This window comes from Notothenia rossii (assembly GCF_949606895.1).
Source record: "Notothenia rossii genome assembly, chromosome: 1".
In the NCBI taxonomy this organism is placed as follows: domain Eukaryota; kingdom Metazoa; phylum Chordata; class Actinopteri; order Perciformes; family Nototheniidae; genus Notothenia; species Notothenia rossii.
Genome location: NC_136912.1, coordinates 36,614,844 through 36,632,030, shown reverse-complemented (window position 1 = coordinate 36,632,030; position 17,187 = coordinate 36,614,844).

Genomic DNA, 17,187 nt, shown 5'->3' with positions numbered 1-17,187 from the left:
GAAGAACAGACAAACTATCCACTATCTTACCTTGATACCTAGTAGGAAGACGCTTTACTACAGTCACTTTCCCCTGTTTAATTTCCTTCTTGAGTTCTTCTATGCCTATTTCTATGGGAACTCCACTGATAACTCCAAGTATTTTCCGATTTGCTCCAGGAACATGGCATTTAATTCGAACTTCATTCAGGGTCTTCATTTTCAGTAACTTTTCCTGTTGTCTTGCATTAATCAACTCAACCAACATCCGTCCTTTGCTCAGAAATCTTGCTTGTTTTATCGATCCAATTTCTTTGTGAATTGCTTTAGTCAGGGCCACTGGATGTAGCTTAGCTGCGGATTGCTCACCAAACTCCACAATCACTTTCCACTCTTCATTCTCAATCCTTTTCTTTACTTTCTTCAATTCATTCTGTGAATCAGATTCACTAAGACTGTCACTTGACATGTCTATCTTCTTTCTTGAAGTCTTTTTCCTTACTTCATTCCATCCTCCTTCAGATGCACTTTCCATATCCTCCTCTCCAGGACTCAAAGAAGCCATTCCACCAGCCGCTCTCAATCTCGCACTCACTTCAACGTTCACTCCTATCTCCGTCTACTCAGTCTCAGCACGTGTGTCCGCCAAATATCAAAAGCCCTGGTCAGCGGATCCGAGCCTCCAATATCCTGGCGGTGAGTTCTTCTTCTTCTTTTCTTTAATGGCGAATCGCTTCCACTTGGAGCATATATCGCCACCTACTGTTTAGTTACTAAATGTTCAAACTAAATCCTTGTCCTCAGACCAGTGCTTTTGAGGAATTTGAAGATCAGCTTGTTTGCTTCATTTCTTGATTTACTTTCAAATATTGCCTTGAAATCCATGTCCTTGATGTTGAGTTGTTCCAGTGCAGTTTTCAGAATGAATCTTTGTCTGTTATAGTCCGGGCAGCTAAAAAATACATGATGTATTGTCTCTGGTTGTTGGCAACCATCACAATTGCCATTTGGATGTTTTCCAATCAGATGCAGTGATGAGTTTAGTCCAGAGTGTCCCAATTTTATCCTGCTGTTGATGCTCTGCTCTCTTCTACTACTACCCCACGTGCTTCCTGTTCCTACTTCCCTTTGTATCTGATATAAATGTCTTCCTTTGGTGTTACTGTCCCATAGTTTTTGCCATTGTTGCTTGATAACCACTTTAGTAAAAGATTTGACTTCTGCTCTACTGATGGGTACACTAATATCAATCTGGTTTGCTTTCAAACCACATTTTGCCAGTTGATCCACTACTTCATTCCCTCTAATGCCCACATGCGCTGGAACCCACACAAATTGAACAACAATTCCCAGATGAACTAACCTAAACATGCTTTGTAAAATGTCATGTAAAATATCCTGACGACATTCTGAAGAGAAGTTGTTTATACTCTCCAGAGCTGCACTGGAGTCAGAGCAAATGACCACTCGCATTGGCTGTATTTCCTCTACCCAGTGAAGTGCTAGAGAGATAGCCATCATCTCTAATTCATTCTGTGAATCAGATTCACTAAGACTGTCACTTGACATGTCTATCTTCTTTCTTGAAGTCTTTTTCCTTACTTCATTCCATCCTCCTTCAGATGCACTTTCCATATCCTCCTCTCCAGGACTCAGAGAAGCCATTCCACCAGCTGCTCTCAATCCTGGCGGTGAGTTGCTGGGAGACTGGAGTAGATAAGCTGTGTCCTGATTAGATGATGAGGGACAGCTGAGTCGGACGGCCAGGTGAGAGCAATCAGGCTGCTGCCTGCAAGGGACACCACACCCTCTCCACACACACACACAGGGGAACAAACAGGGACACAGTTTGGACTGTGACAACGTTGATGTCATTTGAACAGTTGCGTATACTAAATGTGGTCTTTCAAATAGCAGCTTTTTTTAAATACTTACAGATACGAAGCTTTATAACTACGTCCCACAATCAGTTATTAACTCCACTGAATTCTCTACCAACCGGCTTAATGCCTGGAAGGAAGATATACAGGAGGATATTTCCTTGGATGACTGGAGTGTGATTATGTACAGAGGCACATAGACGAACTGGAACATTTAACATTCCAGATATTTCTAAAGCAGCCTGTCCTCCTACAAAAAACGACCATATAGGCCGATTGTTCATGCCCTTATTACGACCCAGAGACACGTTTTAAAGTGTATGTTGTTTCTTACACGACCACTAGAGGTGCTCTAGTGGTCGTGTAAGAAACAACATGCTCCCGGCCCGTTCATCGCAAACGCTCCGGAGGGACGTTTATTCACAAATAACCCTCCCTGGAAAATCTTAAATTGTGGAATACTTTGGCCATTAAAATGCTTTTTGATTCGATTTCTGGCGAGAAGTGTATATTGTACTCTTAGAATTCACGTCCAGTCGATGTGTAGAATCTATAGTTTGATAGATGTTAGGAAGATGATTTGAGGTCTCGCCAGGATAACCTGTATGCAGATTCCATGTAAAGTTAGCGTGGGTGAAAACAGTTTTTCCGGTCTTGAAGTATTCATAATAAAACCGGATATATTCCCCTCACTGTCAAATGATTACACAGTGATATCTGCATTACTCATCCACTAAAAAACATCAGTTTATCCTAGTTAATTACACAATATTGATTGGTATAAATTGTGTACAATGCTTTTGTGTTTTTATCCTTCGATTCGGAGAAACAAATAGTTTTTTCGGAATTTAGACACTACAGTTTAATAATAATAATAATAAATGGGATTTATATAGCACTTTTCTAGACCCAAAGACGCTTTACATTATGAGTAAGGTCGACAAACAAAACAAGAACAAAAACACAAACAAAAACAAAAACAAAACAAAAACAGAAAAGCAGTCAGGAGGATGTTGGTTCAGAGGGGGGAGGGGCGGGTTTAAGGATAAGCAGAGTTGAAGAGGTGGGTTTTGAGACGGGACTGGAACAGGGTGAGGGAATCAGACTCACGGAGGTCTTGGGGGAGGGAGTTCCAGAGCTTCGGGGCTGCCACAGAGAAGGCTCTGTCCCCGAAGCTCCGGAGTTTGGCCTTGGGGATTGAGAGCAAACCGGCTGAGGTGGATCTGAGGGACCCGGGTGGTTGGTAGAGGATGAGGAGGTCAGTGAGGTAGGGGGGGGGCCAGATGGCGGAGGGCTTTATAGGTGAGGACCAGGAGTTTGTAGTGAATACGGTGTGAGACGGGAAGCCAGTGGAGTTCTTTGAGGACTGGGGTGATGTGATGCCATGATTTGGTGTGGGTGAGGAGTCTGGCGGCTGCGTTCTGGACACGCTGGAGTCTGTTGAGGGATGTTGTGCTGATGCCGAAGAGGAGTGAGTTGCAATAGTCAAGGCGGGAGGAGATGAAGGTGTGAATGAGTCGCTCAGCTGCGGGGCGGGTGAGAGAGGGACGGAGTTTGGTGATATTGCGGAGGTGGAAAAATGAGGTTTTTACAACTTGGCGGATGTGGGGGTCGAGGGAGAGGGTGGGGTCGAATAAGGTTGCGTGCCTGGGTGGAGGGGGAAAACAGGGGTGCCATCGATGGTGAGTGTCAGGTTGGGGGTTTTGCTGAGGGTGGATTTGGAGCCGATGAGGAGGAGTTCAGTTTTATTGCTGTTGAGTTTGAGGAAGTTGTGTTGCATCCAGGATTTTATTGCAGTCAGACAGGATTCGATGTGTGTGAGAGGGGGGTTGTGGGGGGATTTGGTGCTGAGGTAGATCTGTGTGTCGTCAGCATAGCAGTGAAAGTCCAGGTTGTGATGGCGGAGAATCTGACCAAGGGGGAGGATGTAGATGATGAAGAGGAGGGGGCCGAGTACTGAACCTTGGGGAACACCTTGGGTGACTGAAGCTGTGGTAGAGGAGTGATTGTTGAGGTAGATGAAGTGGGATCTGTCGGAGAGGTAGGACTGGAGCCACCTGAGTGCAGTACCTTCGATACCGATATCCCGGAGTCGGGTAAGCAGGATGGTGTGGCTCACGGTATCGAAGGCTGCACTAAGGTCAAGGAGGATGAGGATGTTGAGGGAACCGGTGTCAGCAGAGGTGAGGAGGGAATTGAGGACTTTGATGAGTGCCGTTTCTGTGCTGTGGTGAGGACGAAAACCAGACTGAAGGGGTTCAAAAAGGTCATTTTTTTGGAGATGGCGGTGGAGTTGTTTGGAGATGATGCGTTCTATTGTTTTTGAGAGAAAGGGGAGGTTGGAGATGGGGCGGTAATTACTGAGGGAGGAGGGATCCAGACCGGGTTTCCTTGAGGATGGGAGTGACAGCAGCAGTTTTGAAGGCAGAGGGAACGGTTCCTTGGGACAGGGAGGAGTTGAAAAGGTTGACAAGGTAGGGGCAGAGGACGGGGAGGCAGGACTTCAGAAGAGGGGTGGGTAGAGGGTCAAGCGAGCAGGTTGTGGGTTTGGAGGAGCTGATCAGTTGGAGTATTTCAGGGGGGGTAACCAGAGTGAACTGGGAGAGAATGCCGTGGGGAGGAGGGCTCGGGAGGTCAAGGGAGATGGAGGGAGGAATTGTGGCGGTGGATGTTGGGGGAGATGTTTGTGTGTCAGATGCAGCGGATAGGGAGTGATTAATGGCAGTGATTTTGTCAGAGAAAAACTGGAGGAATTAACTGCATAGAGTGGAAGTGGAGGAAGAGAGGGTGTCAGCACGGGGTTTGAGGAGCTTGTTGATGGTGGAGAAGAGGGTCCTGGGGTTACGGGAGGGGTCGATGAAGATGGTGGAGAGGTAAGCAGATTTTGCGGCATTGAGTGCGTCTCTGTAGGTAGTGAGATGGAGTTTGTAGGAATCATGGTGAACTGTGAGGGATGATTTCATGGTTAGGCGTTCAAGCTGGCGGCCGGTTTGCTTCAGTTTACAGAGTGCAGGGGTGAACCAGGGTGAGGAGGTTTTAAAAGTGACATTTTTCCTTTTGAGGGGGGCCAAGCTATTGAGGGAGGCGAGTAGGGTTGAATTAAGGTGGTTGAGTTGATCATCGGGTGAGCTGAGGTTCGAGTCCAGGGGGAGAGTAGAGGATAGCAGGTCGGAGAGGTGCTGGGGATCGACAGAGCGTAAATTACGGAAAGTGATGTTCCTGGATGGGGGGGGGGGGGGGGGGGGGGGCGGCGGACGGGGGAGGCGGTGGTGAACTGTATGAGTTTGTGGTCAGAGAGGGGAAAGGGGCAGGGGTGGAGGTCGAGTACTGTGAGGTTGGTGGAGCTGACAAGGTCAAGGATGTGTCCTTTATCGTGGGTGGGGAAGGTGACATGTTGTGTAAATGAGAAATTGTCCAGAAAGGAGGAAAATTCAGAAGCGTGTTTGCAGGTGGTGGAGTCCATGTGGATGTTAAGGTCGCCGAGGAGTAACAGACGTGGGGAGAGGGATGAAGCAATGGTTAGGAGTTCAGTGAGATCAGAGAGGAAGGAGGGGTGTGGTTTAGGGGGGCGGTAAATGAGGATAACTGTCAGTGAGGGACGGGTTTTGAAGGCGAGAAATTCAAAGGATGGTACTGAGGGGAGGGTGAGTTCTGTAGTCCGGATGTTCTGGTTGTAGATGACAGCCAGCCCACCACCACGGCGTGAGGGGCGGGGTTTAGTGATGTCATTAAAACCAGGGGGGGATGTTTGATTGAGCGAGAAGAAGTCATTGGGTTGTTGCCAGGTTTCAGTGAGCAGAAGGAAGTCGATGGATTTGTCCAGGATGAGTTCGTGAAGGATGTGGGCTTTATTGTTGAGTGACCGTATATTTAGAAGGGCAAAATTGGTCAAGTGGGGGGTTGGAGGGGTGGTGGCAGGCTGGAGAGTTATGAGGTTGTCTAGGTTAGCAGCGTGGGGGTGGGCATGAGAGGGGGGGCAGTGGAGCAGAGGAGGGGGGCTTGATGGTGGGGAGAAATGGCTTGTTATATGTGTTGGGTGGCGGAGGGGAGTGGGATCCGCTCCAGGTATTCCGTGCAGCTGGGAGTGTAGGTGAGCGGGGGAGAGTGTAAGAGGAGCAGTAGGAGTTGCGTTCTGATGACGCCTCAGGTGTGCGACAGTGCGTTGCGTGGAGCAGATGGATGCAATGGATTGTCCGTGCTGAAGGTAAACAAAAGTGCGGCGGGTGCTTCGGTGAATGTAGCAGTGTCGACGAAGGAGTCCAAGATGTCTGATGACTGAGATGGAAGATGTACTGGAGGAGTTGGTCAATGACAGCAGCTGTGAGATGGAGTATTTCAGCATGATGACAGGCGGAATGGCTGGGAGCAGTGTGATGGCAGCGATAGCAGCTAGCGGGCTAGGTTCACAGAGGTGGAGGATTGTTGTGGAGACGAGGAAGATCCACGACATGGCAGGAGGATGTGAGCAGCGGGACGGGACAGATGCACCCCAGAGATGAACGCAGGAGGCAGAGACAGTCCACGGTTGTTGCGTGGGACGGAGACAGACAGTAGGCGATGTAGCAGATAGCAATAGCCACCCGGCACTTTGATGGCTACGTGAGGGCAGCCGGCTACAGCCAGCAACGGAGGCAGAAGTCCAAAATAAGTAAAAATGTAAAAACAATGTGCATTGCATTAAAGATGTGTAATGCAGGGCAGTGGTCCAATTCGAAAGATTGAAGAATGAATGGTAGCTGAGGGTGATAGAGGGGGACAGAGGCGGAGAAGCAGCGAACAGTCAACGCCAGTGTCCTCTCCAGTAGCTCGATATGATGAAGTTTCCGAAGACACTATTACCCTGAATCCCCAGCTATCGTTTGAGACTACAACATCCACTTTGCTTTACAAACCCCGTGATTAGTCATCAAGCCCTGTGATTGGAGTGGCAGTGCGACAAGGTTACGCCGATAAGATATACTTTATTGATCCCAAGTTGGGAAATGTTATTGTTACAGCAGCATACTACTTACATACATGTTCTACTCCACTAAAATTCAGAGGTTAACCTAGTATTTTTACTCCACTACATTTATTTTAGTTACTTTGCAGATTCTGATTAATGATGTGAAATATAAACAACCCTTAAATCAGACTTTAGTTACACCTGAGTTAAATTCAGGGAAGGTGATTTTCAAGTGCCAAAATAAACTATGCAATATATTGGACGTTAAGTACTTTGTCAGACTTCATACTTATCTGTTGATACCCACAACGTTTTTTCTTATTCAAAAGAAGACCTTAACTTAAAGTATTCTTTAATGTTTAAATAAAGACTTATTAGTTTGTCTGTTTTGCACATCCTCCTGTTAATATCTTTGGACGTCCTGCACTAAACTGTTTTATTGTAGAGATCACAACAGTATATTCTTGATATTTTCTATTCTATATTTCTATCATGCCTTCTACTTTCCCCCAATTGTGTATGTAGGCTCCTCTTAACATTTAAATGTTTTCATCAAATAAAACGTATTCAACAACAAAATGCAATAACGTGCTTTAACCACTAGGCGGCGCGGGTTAAAAAACCAGTGGTGTAGTTAATAAAACATAATAATATCAAACATAATATGACTATTAACTTTATTGTGAAATTAAAACAGAACAGTAAAGGAAAATACAGTTTCAGTCTCTCGATTTGAAGCTTACAGATGTAGCGATTCATTTCAGACAGTTTGAAACGCGAGGGCCGTGATTGGTACGTGATCTGCCCTTGCTCAAGGGAAAACCTCCAGCTTGACTTGAGACCGCCCCCGTGATAGATAAATGTAATTATAATGTGGCCAGCTGCAATGGATTATTGATCCACCAGGGGGTGCAGTGGGGTTCCACACTGGAGCTCATGTGAAATAAAGTCCGATACAGTACGCTGGATGTACAGCGGAACTTTGTTAAGATCAATATGTCACGGATATCATACTCTGTGCTAAATAAGAGACATGTAATCATTTACAAAACATGACCATGTTGTTATTTAACAAAATAATGTTGTTTAGTCGAAAAAAACGAACAGGAAGAAGTGCAGCCCGGCTCTCGATTTTTAATCCTAATTTAATCATCATCTTCACCACGATCATTTATGTTTATGTTCGCCGAATTGACATGAAATCACTGACACATAAGAATATACTGTATTCAACTTCATTAAAACGTTATTAACGTGCCTAAACTCAGTAATTCACTAAAAATATTTATATTTTAATGGAGCCTCGTCGGTAGATCAGGATCCCAAAGCGTGGCGGAGGGATCCTGATCTGCATGACGGGTACTATTTTCCCCATAAGGAACAAGTCGCTGCAAATTATCCCGCTTATTACACGGCCACATTCTCAACAAAGTAACGACATGACTCCCAGTATTAATTGAAATGCTTTTATGGATTTAGAAAATGTTTTTATTGATTTAAAAAATAGTTGTATGTATTGATTTAAATTGACATGCATCCGCTAAGAAAAATAGTCCGTTGTTACCATTTTTTAAACAGTCTGAATGAAACGGCAGCTCTCAGCTGTGTATTTACACAACTAATGACCCGTCAACCACAGCTCTCTCCCCCCACCTCCCCCCCTGATCTTTCTTCTCCAGCAGCTAAATTAACTGGATGTTACTCTGAGTGACCATAGAGTATGTGACAAGCTTACAGTTAGTGACGTAACAACACCATAAAAGCTGGTGGGTTGAAAGCAATGAGGGAGGTAAAAATAACTAGAATAATTGTGATTCATTTATTGTGGCTTTTATGTTTTTAGGTTTAAAATGTTATGTAATTCAGGCTTATAGTTCACCGTTCTCTAAAAGCCTTCAACAATGACAATATTCATAGTAATGTTATAAATCCTTCCAACACACATTGTAAAAAATAGCCTACTGTAAGTTAAGAAATCATTCCAATATGTACATCTTCTGATGTAACAACAATAACATTATAAATAGTAACATAGCTGAACATTGTATTGCACATTTAGCTTTGAGTGTTACTGACCTGAGATGTTTTTATTACATGAATTAAGGTGACTGAGGCTTTTTAACATACAGGGATGCAAACTCATCAGGTATGAAAAAGGTGACAAGGAATCGAGCCCCCGGCTCCCCCACCCCACGGAATAACAGAGGATTTTAGCAGTCAGAACAACTAAAGCAGCAGTGTTAATAATAACAGAAACGCCAAAGAGTCACATCTAATAGAAATATATAAAAGCATTTATTTTAATTGTGTAGCAGTCAGTTTATAATTTTGGCAGAACTGTTGAGCATTTTGAAAATGTATTTTCATGCCTCTGTGCAAGGCTTAAGTCTTTCTATCTTTATAGCCACATGGTGTAAAGTAACTAAGTTCATAAACTCAACAAGTACTATACTTGGGCACAATTTTGAGATACTTGTACTTTATTTAAGTATTTCAATGTTTTGCTACTTTGTTCTTCTACTCCACTACAGTTCAGAGGTACATGCTGTACTTTTCCTCCACTCCATGTATGTGATACCTTTAGTTACTTTACTGATGTGGATGAATGATGTGAAATATAATCAAGTGTTAAATCAGACTTTAGTTCCACCTGGAGTAAATCCACAAGCTACCCTGCAGTATACAAAGTAATTCAAACTAGCTGCACCTTTACCAGCTTTGAGAACACTTTCATGATCAATCATTATAAAACCTATCATATCTATTATTCTGAAATGGACCAATCTGCACAATGACTACTTTTACTGTCGCTACTTTCACTATATTTTGATGATAATACGTTTCTACTTTTACTTGAGGAACATTTTGAATGCAGGACTTTTACTGTAACAGAGTATTCCTACACTCTGGGACTATTACTTTTACTCAAGTACAAGATCTGAGTACTTCTACTTTTACTCAACTACAAGACCTGAGTACTTCTACTTTTACTCAAGTACAAGATTTGAGTAGGCTACTTCTACTTTTACTCTAGTACAAGATCTGTGTGCTTCTACTTTTACTCAAGTACAAGATCTGAGTAATTCTACTTTTACTCAAGTTCAAGACCTGAGTACTTCTACTTTTACTCAAGTACAATATCTGAGTACTTCTACTTTTACTCAAGTACAATATACTTATACCACCTCTGTTTATAGCCTATGAAAAAAACTATTAGAAATAGAAGGCTAAAGCTAACGTTAGCAGATAGTGACAATGTATGCTAGCTAGCTAGCTCAACGATTCCTTAAATAATATTGCCACAGAAAAACTTTTAAGTTCTCATCACGCTCTGCCGCTCCGACAGGGAGCTCTGCTCTGAACACCTGAACGGCCCGTTCTAACAGCTGTTCACCAGCGGTCCAGTCTGTGCCACAGTGACTCCGGACGCACAGTTAATATTAACGAACGCACCCGTAGGTAATGTAGCTGCTGAAGCTAGACCATCATCTCGGAGCAGCAGAGCCTTATTATACATCCATGTGCAGAGCCGACATGAAGGAAGACTCGAGCACACAGCTCGTACTTAACAGCTCACGGCCGCAGATTACTCCGGGTCCCAGACCCCAAAAATATTTTTATTGCAGATCTACATGAATCCCACAAACGACTTATTTTGGATTCAAAACGGCGAATTTCGCCGAAAGGTGACAAGTTTGCATCACTGAACATAGACAGAGCACAACTGAAACATAACATCTGAAACGATGTAACAACATAATACACTTTTTGGGGATGCTTGGGATGTGAGTGAGGGACACGGCTTAGAACGGGCGTGTCGCCTGGCAGGACAGGAGAATGTGAGCACCAGTCTGCCTTGATCTATGAATTCATGTCCTTGACACTCACTGCTGCCCACAGCTGTTTTATAGAAGGAAATTCCTTCAATTCATGAAAGTGTTTTAACCACACACACCTCTACACACACATGACAGGTGTTATTTTCCCCATAAGGAAGAAGTCGCTGCAAATTATCCCTCTTATTACACGGCCACATTCTCAACAAAGTAACGACATGACTCCCAATATTAATTTAAATGCTTTTATGGATTTAGATTTTTTTTTTATTGATTTAAAAAATAGTTGTATTGATTTAAAAAATTGTTGTATGTATTGATTTAAATTGACATGCATCCGCTAAGAAAAATAGTCCGTTGTTACCGTTTTTTAAACAGTCTGAATGAAACGGCAGCTCTCAGCTGTGTATTTACACAACTAATGGCCCATCAACCACAGCTCTCTCCCCAGCTCCCCCCTTGATCTTTCTTCTCCAGCAGCTAAATTAATTGTAGGTTACTCTGAGTGACAAGCTTACAATTAGACACAACACTGTCATTGCAAGTGACCCTCAGTTAGTTGACTTTTATGTTCAACTGCTAAATTCGTTACTGATAAAAAAAAGGGCTTCTACTGTACTTAATTACCTTAACACTAGAACCGCCAGAGGTTTTTGTATAGGCCTACCTAAACCCGTCAAATCCCGCTATTAGAATGCAATTTTTAACAACATAGGGTGCTACATAACACACTTTCAGGAAAAGTCACGGACTGGGAGACTTTAATATTTTATTGAAAAAAAGTTTTATTGCACACACACAACACACATCACACAAATTGATCCGATTGGCGGTTCTAGTGTTAAATAAACTCACTAATTAATGAAACCAGTTCAATACGCATTATTATATTCTTATCATTCTTTATGAGCGCAGAAATAGTCTTAAAATCAGATCTGTTTTTTAAATGAAATCTGACGGCAGGCAGTTAGCTTTGATCACCTATGATAAATGCGCCGCACCTAATCGCTGGCCATTCAGCCACAGACACTGTTCGAAATGGGGGGGAGCTAGGAGGAGCTTGGCTCCCCCGAAGAGGGAAGGAGCTCCCCTGAAGGCTGACTTTTAGATAAATAGGGGGAGCCCAAAACAATCGTGCATATTTGTGTCACACAGATTAGAAATGTTGAGTTTCTGTAAATAACAGTTCTTGAAATAAATAATAGTTATTGTTCATTACAGTTTCTGAATATTTGTTTTATATTTGTGAATATGTCTGGGTGTTGCCATCTGTACGTGGCGGAGCTGCATTCTTACTTACGTTGTTATGATTATGGCGGTGATGCTGGAGCGGTATTTGAAATGTTCATATTGATATTTTTTTAACTCTGGCTTTGTAATAAAAAATATGGCAAAACGAAAACAGCCAAGCGTCACAGCTTTTGGATTTACAAGCAAAGAAGCGAAGGAGTCTAAAAATGACAACGTGAACGGAAAACAACTTTTAGTTGGCCGGCTGTAAGCGGCGTTAGGGTCGAGCTTGACAGCTCCACACCGAGGGAGAGTCCTGCCGATGCGGAGCCTGAAGAGGCTTCAACAACGGCCACATCCGTTATTTATCAATCAAGCCTGATGAAATTAATCATCTAAATAAAATTCAAGACTGCCTCAAGGACTTAAAAACGTGGATGACCTTAAATTTTTTGATGTTAAACACGACCAAAACTGAAGTTATTGTACTTGGCCCGAAGAATCTACGAAACAAATTATCTAAAGATATATTAACTATGCATGGCATTAATTTGGCCTCCAGTGAGACTGTAAGGAATCTTGGTGTTATATTTGATCAGGATTTATCCTTTAACCCCCACATAAAATCAATTTCAAGGACCGCCTACTTCCATCTACGTAACATTGCAAAAATCAGGCATATCTTGCCTCAAAACGATGCAGAGAAACTAGTCCATGCATTTGTTACTTCAAGGCTGGATTATTGTAACTCCTTATTATCAGGGTGTACCAAGAAGTCAGTCAAGTCGCTTCAGCTGATTCAAAATGCTGCAGCTCGTGTACTAACCAGAGTTAGGAAAAGGGACCACATTACTCCTGTTCTGGCTGCCTTACACTGGCTCCCTATAGAACACAGGATAGAATTTAAAATTCTTCTTCTCGCCTACAAAGCCCTTAATGGGCAGGCGCCATCTTACCTTAAAGAACTCATTATACCCTATTGTCCTACTAGGGCATTGCGTTCCAAGAATGCAGGGTTGTTGGTTGTTCCTAGAGTCTCTAAAAGTACAATGGGAGCCAGAGCCTTTTCTTATCAAGCTCCACTTTTGTGGAATCAGCTTCCAGTTTGTGTTCGGACGGCAGACACCCTATCCGTTTTTAAGAGTGCGCTTAAGACCTTCCTTTTTGATAAAGCTTATAGTTAGGGCTGATTAGATTCAGCCCCTAGTTTTGCTGATATAGGCTTAGTTTGTCGGGGGACATCTTACTTCTTCCTTCTCTCTGTCTATACCTGTGTACTCTCATGTTCCGATTAACCCAGCTTCCCCAAATTTCTTTCTTTTTGGTGTCTATATACGCCGGGATCCGGAGTCATGGATGATCCTGCGGTCCTGTGTCATGGATTGCGAGTCCTGGATCTTGAGTCGTGGCTGCGGTCCTGGATCATAAGTCCTGGATGGATATCCTCGTGGATTCATCTTCTTATTATACACACATGCATTTCAAAACATTTGGACTACCTATGTTGCAAATGTATTATCTTTTCAATTTACACACGGCATCTATTGCACGTCTGTCCGTCCTGGGAGAGGGATCCCTCCTCTGTTGCTCTCCCTGAGGTTTCTCCCATTTTTCCCTTTAAACTGTGGGGTTTTCTCTGGAAGTTTTTCCTTGTACGATGTGAGGGTCTAAGGACAGAGGGTGTCGTATTGTCATACTGATATTCTGTACAAACTGTGAAGTCCACTGAGACAAATGTAACATTTGTGATATTGGGCTATATAAATAAACATTGATTGATTGATTGATTGATCCGCCGGCATAGTGACACCGCCTGTATTAGTAGAAGAGAGTTTTTATAGCAATTGATCGCATCCGCGCTGCTGCGCCAGTCAACAGAGCGTGCGTGTGACATATTTAGTAGCAGGATGTGCTCTGAAAAATAGGGCTCCCCGAAAGCAAATGGGTAATTCGAAAACTGACAGAGCTCCCTCTATACAAATCAAACTGTAGACGGTGTGAAAGCACCTATTGTTTTAAATAATGGCCGGAATGTGACCTGTGAGCCTTCTGAATTACCGTGGGACAGCACATTCTAAACTAAAATGTTCAATCAATAAAGTAACATCTTATCTTATCTTAATAATATCTTCATATTAATAATAATAATAAATCATACAGTATGTGTCCGAAAGGGAGCAGGAGGAAGCAAACACAAAAATATACAAACAATATACTGCATATTAAAGCAAACGATTGTAAAGGTAAAAGTATGAGCATAACAAATAAAGAAGTGTAATGTAAACATTTACATTATAATTATGATTATTTAATATATAAAGACTATATATTATTGAATTACAAGATTAGATATACTTTAGTTGATCTAAAATATTGATGTGTTCAAATGCTCTTCAAAACACAACTGAAAGTCCATGAAACTTGTCTTTCTGTATTTGTGAATGAAGCGCCATCTCCTGGCTAAAACCTGAAATTGAAAATCTGGCAACGCCCTCTTGGAAAATAGTGGGAGGGCTTAACATTCCTCTATACTGGTCTTTGGCAGGTCGTAGGCAGGAAGCTGTAAACTTGAGTCTGAAATTCAGTGCTCCATCTGTATGCATTGTACCATGAACCTGTATAGACCTGTAACAGTCAACAGCATGAGGAGTTGGAAAGGTAGTTCAGTAAATAATGTCTTTAAAAACTACAAAAAAATCCCTTTATATCAGCTGTGCACCTTTATGGTGTAAATACAGCCTATCTACCAATTGGATCAAATATAAAAGTCAGCCGAATTAGTGTTGATACTACAAGGAGACGTATTGTGTGAAGAGAAATGGAAGATGTTGTTTAATGTTGCTGATATATTTATGATCCACGTCACGTATTCAGTTTTGGCGGCATTTCTTACAGTTTTTCAAAAGGTCTTCTGACCAGGGCTCTATAAATAAATACGGCAGATATGTAATATTTAATGCAGCCGAACCGTGTATTACAATGCCGTTATGTGATGACTTCCAAAGAGAAAAGCAAGAACACTCGGAATAAAGTATTATTTTATTTAAATGTTTTTCTTATTTCATATCGCATAAACACCATCTCCCAACATGCATTGCGGCATCAAAACCTCTGAAAAAAGAAAGGTGTCTCTCAGAATCGAAAGAGAAAAATCTATGGGAAAAACACAAAAGCATTGTACACAACTTAAACCAATACATGTCGTATAATTAACAAGGATAAACTGATGTTCTTTAATTGATGAGTACTGCATATATCACTGTTAAATAATTTGATCACTGGTTTAATTATGAAAACGTCGAGACCGGAAATACTGTTCTCAACCCGTAACTTTACATGGAGGCTGCCCATACCTCAAATCATCTTCTTAATATCTATCAAACTATAGATCCTACATATCGACTGAACGTGGATTCTAAAAGTACAATATACACTTCTCGCTAGAAATCTAATCAAAAAGCGTTTTTAATTAGCTAAACTATCCTAAAATTTAGGATTTTACAGAGAGGTTTATTTGTGAATAAACGACCATCTGTAACGTTAGCATTCAACGGGAGCACTAGAGGACGAAAACTTTAAAACGTAATTATAGGACAAATTAAGCACTTGAACAAACAACATATTTGGTCGTAATAAGGGCCTGAACAATCGGACCATTTGGTCGTATGAGTTGGAGGACTTGTTGGTCTAAAGCAGGGGTCGGCAACAGGCGGACCGCGGTCCGGATCCGGACCCAGACGCCGACCTATACGGACCCGGACCTATAATCAATACATTAATAGGGGATTTCATTTTTGACGGGGCGATTCTATTTTAACCGCTGCCGACAGGGGGCGAAAGAGACGAGTGAGCGATACAGGGAGAGAGACACAGAAGAAGAGATGAGAGCGCAGCAGAGAGAAGCGGACAGGAAAGTGAGTGAAGAGAATAATTAGGGATACAGGGAGAGAAGATGAGAGGAGAGTGAACAGGCGTGTCAGCAGCAGACAGGGAGAGACAAATAATTACACATGGCGCTCTCCAAGAATAGGAAAGTGGACAGTGAGAGCAGAGCTTGTGAATATTTGTTACAGAAAGTGAGGGCTTTTAGGTTGCCATAACGCTGTTGACGGTCTTATTATACATCCATTGGTTGGTTTTGTGGCATTTGTAACGCTGTGCAAACTTAAGCGCACACAGGGTGGAGAGGTGGAGTGAGGTTGAGCAATGGAGAGAAAGGAGAGAGAGAGAGAGAGAGAGAGAGAGAGAGAGAGAGAGAGAGAGAGAGAGAGAGAGAGAGAGAGAGAGAGAGAGAGAGAGATTGAGCAAGGCAGAGAGCGTGTGCAGCGGTCTGCTTGCGCACAGAGCAGGAGTTTGTGAGAGAGCCGGCTTGAGTCAATTTATCTTCAAAATATAATTGATTGCCAGCCTCCCTTGTCCCTGGCTGGCTTGCTAGCTCTTTAGTAACATAACTGATTTCTTCTAATGTGCCTGCATCTGGCGCTGAGTTGCCATATTCCTTTGGTGAGCTCTTTTTGTTCGTGAACCACTTCCTGATATCCATTGTTGCAGATAAATATAAATGATAATAGCCAAACTAACCTAGCACGAGTAAACTGACAGGCTGCTGTGCCACATCTCACTCAAAAACCCACACACGACTCAACCCAGCGAAAAACCAATCTCGCGCGCAGCCTTTCATTCAGAATTTCATCGCAAAATAAAAAAATGATATTAAACAAATCTTTCAACATAGTTTAATACAAAAATAAATGTTAGGACAAAGCTCTACAAATAACAACAATAAACATAATAATAAAACAATTAAAATGTTGTATTCAGCCCTGATTAAAACAGCGGGCCCAAATCCTGGATGGGCGGGGCCCCATGGGGCCCATGACGCCCATGACGCCGGGTCTGTCCCTGACACCATTTCAGCCCAGATTTAAACTCCTGGCAGGACAAGCTCAAGCTCAATTCTCACACTGAATTAAAAACAGTGAGTGAGGGACTGCAATATAAGAGGGAAAGAAAGAGAAACTTTAAAACTGTTCAATTGTTATGATGTGTAAAGACTGATATTGTTCTATAATTGTCTGCAACTGTTAAGTCATGATGTGAAACAAAGAAAAAGGGAAACTCAAGCCGCTGCTACTCTTTATTTTATTTATCTAAAATTAAGCCCTTTTAAGATGCACATATTTTCAAAAGCCATTTTATTTATTTTCTCTATTTTATTTTTAAATGCAGCCCGAGAGGAACATTACACATACCCACAGTATTTACTGTATATCTGTATAGTTCAATGTTAATTGACAATAAATATAGTTGTTTATGA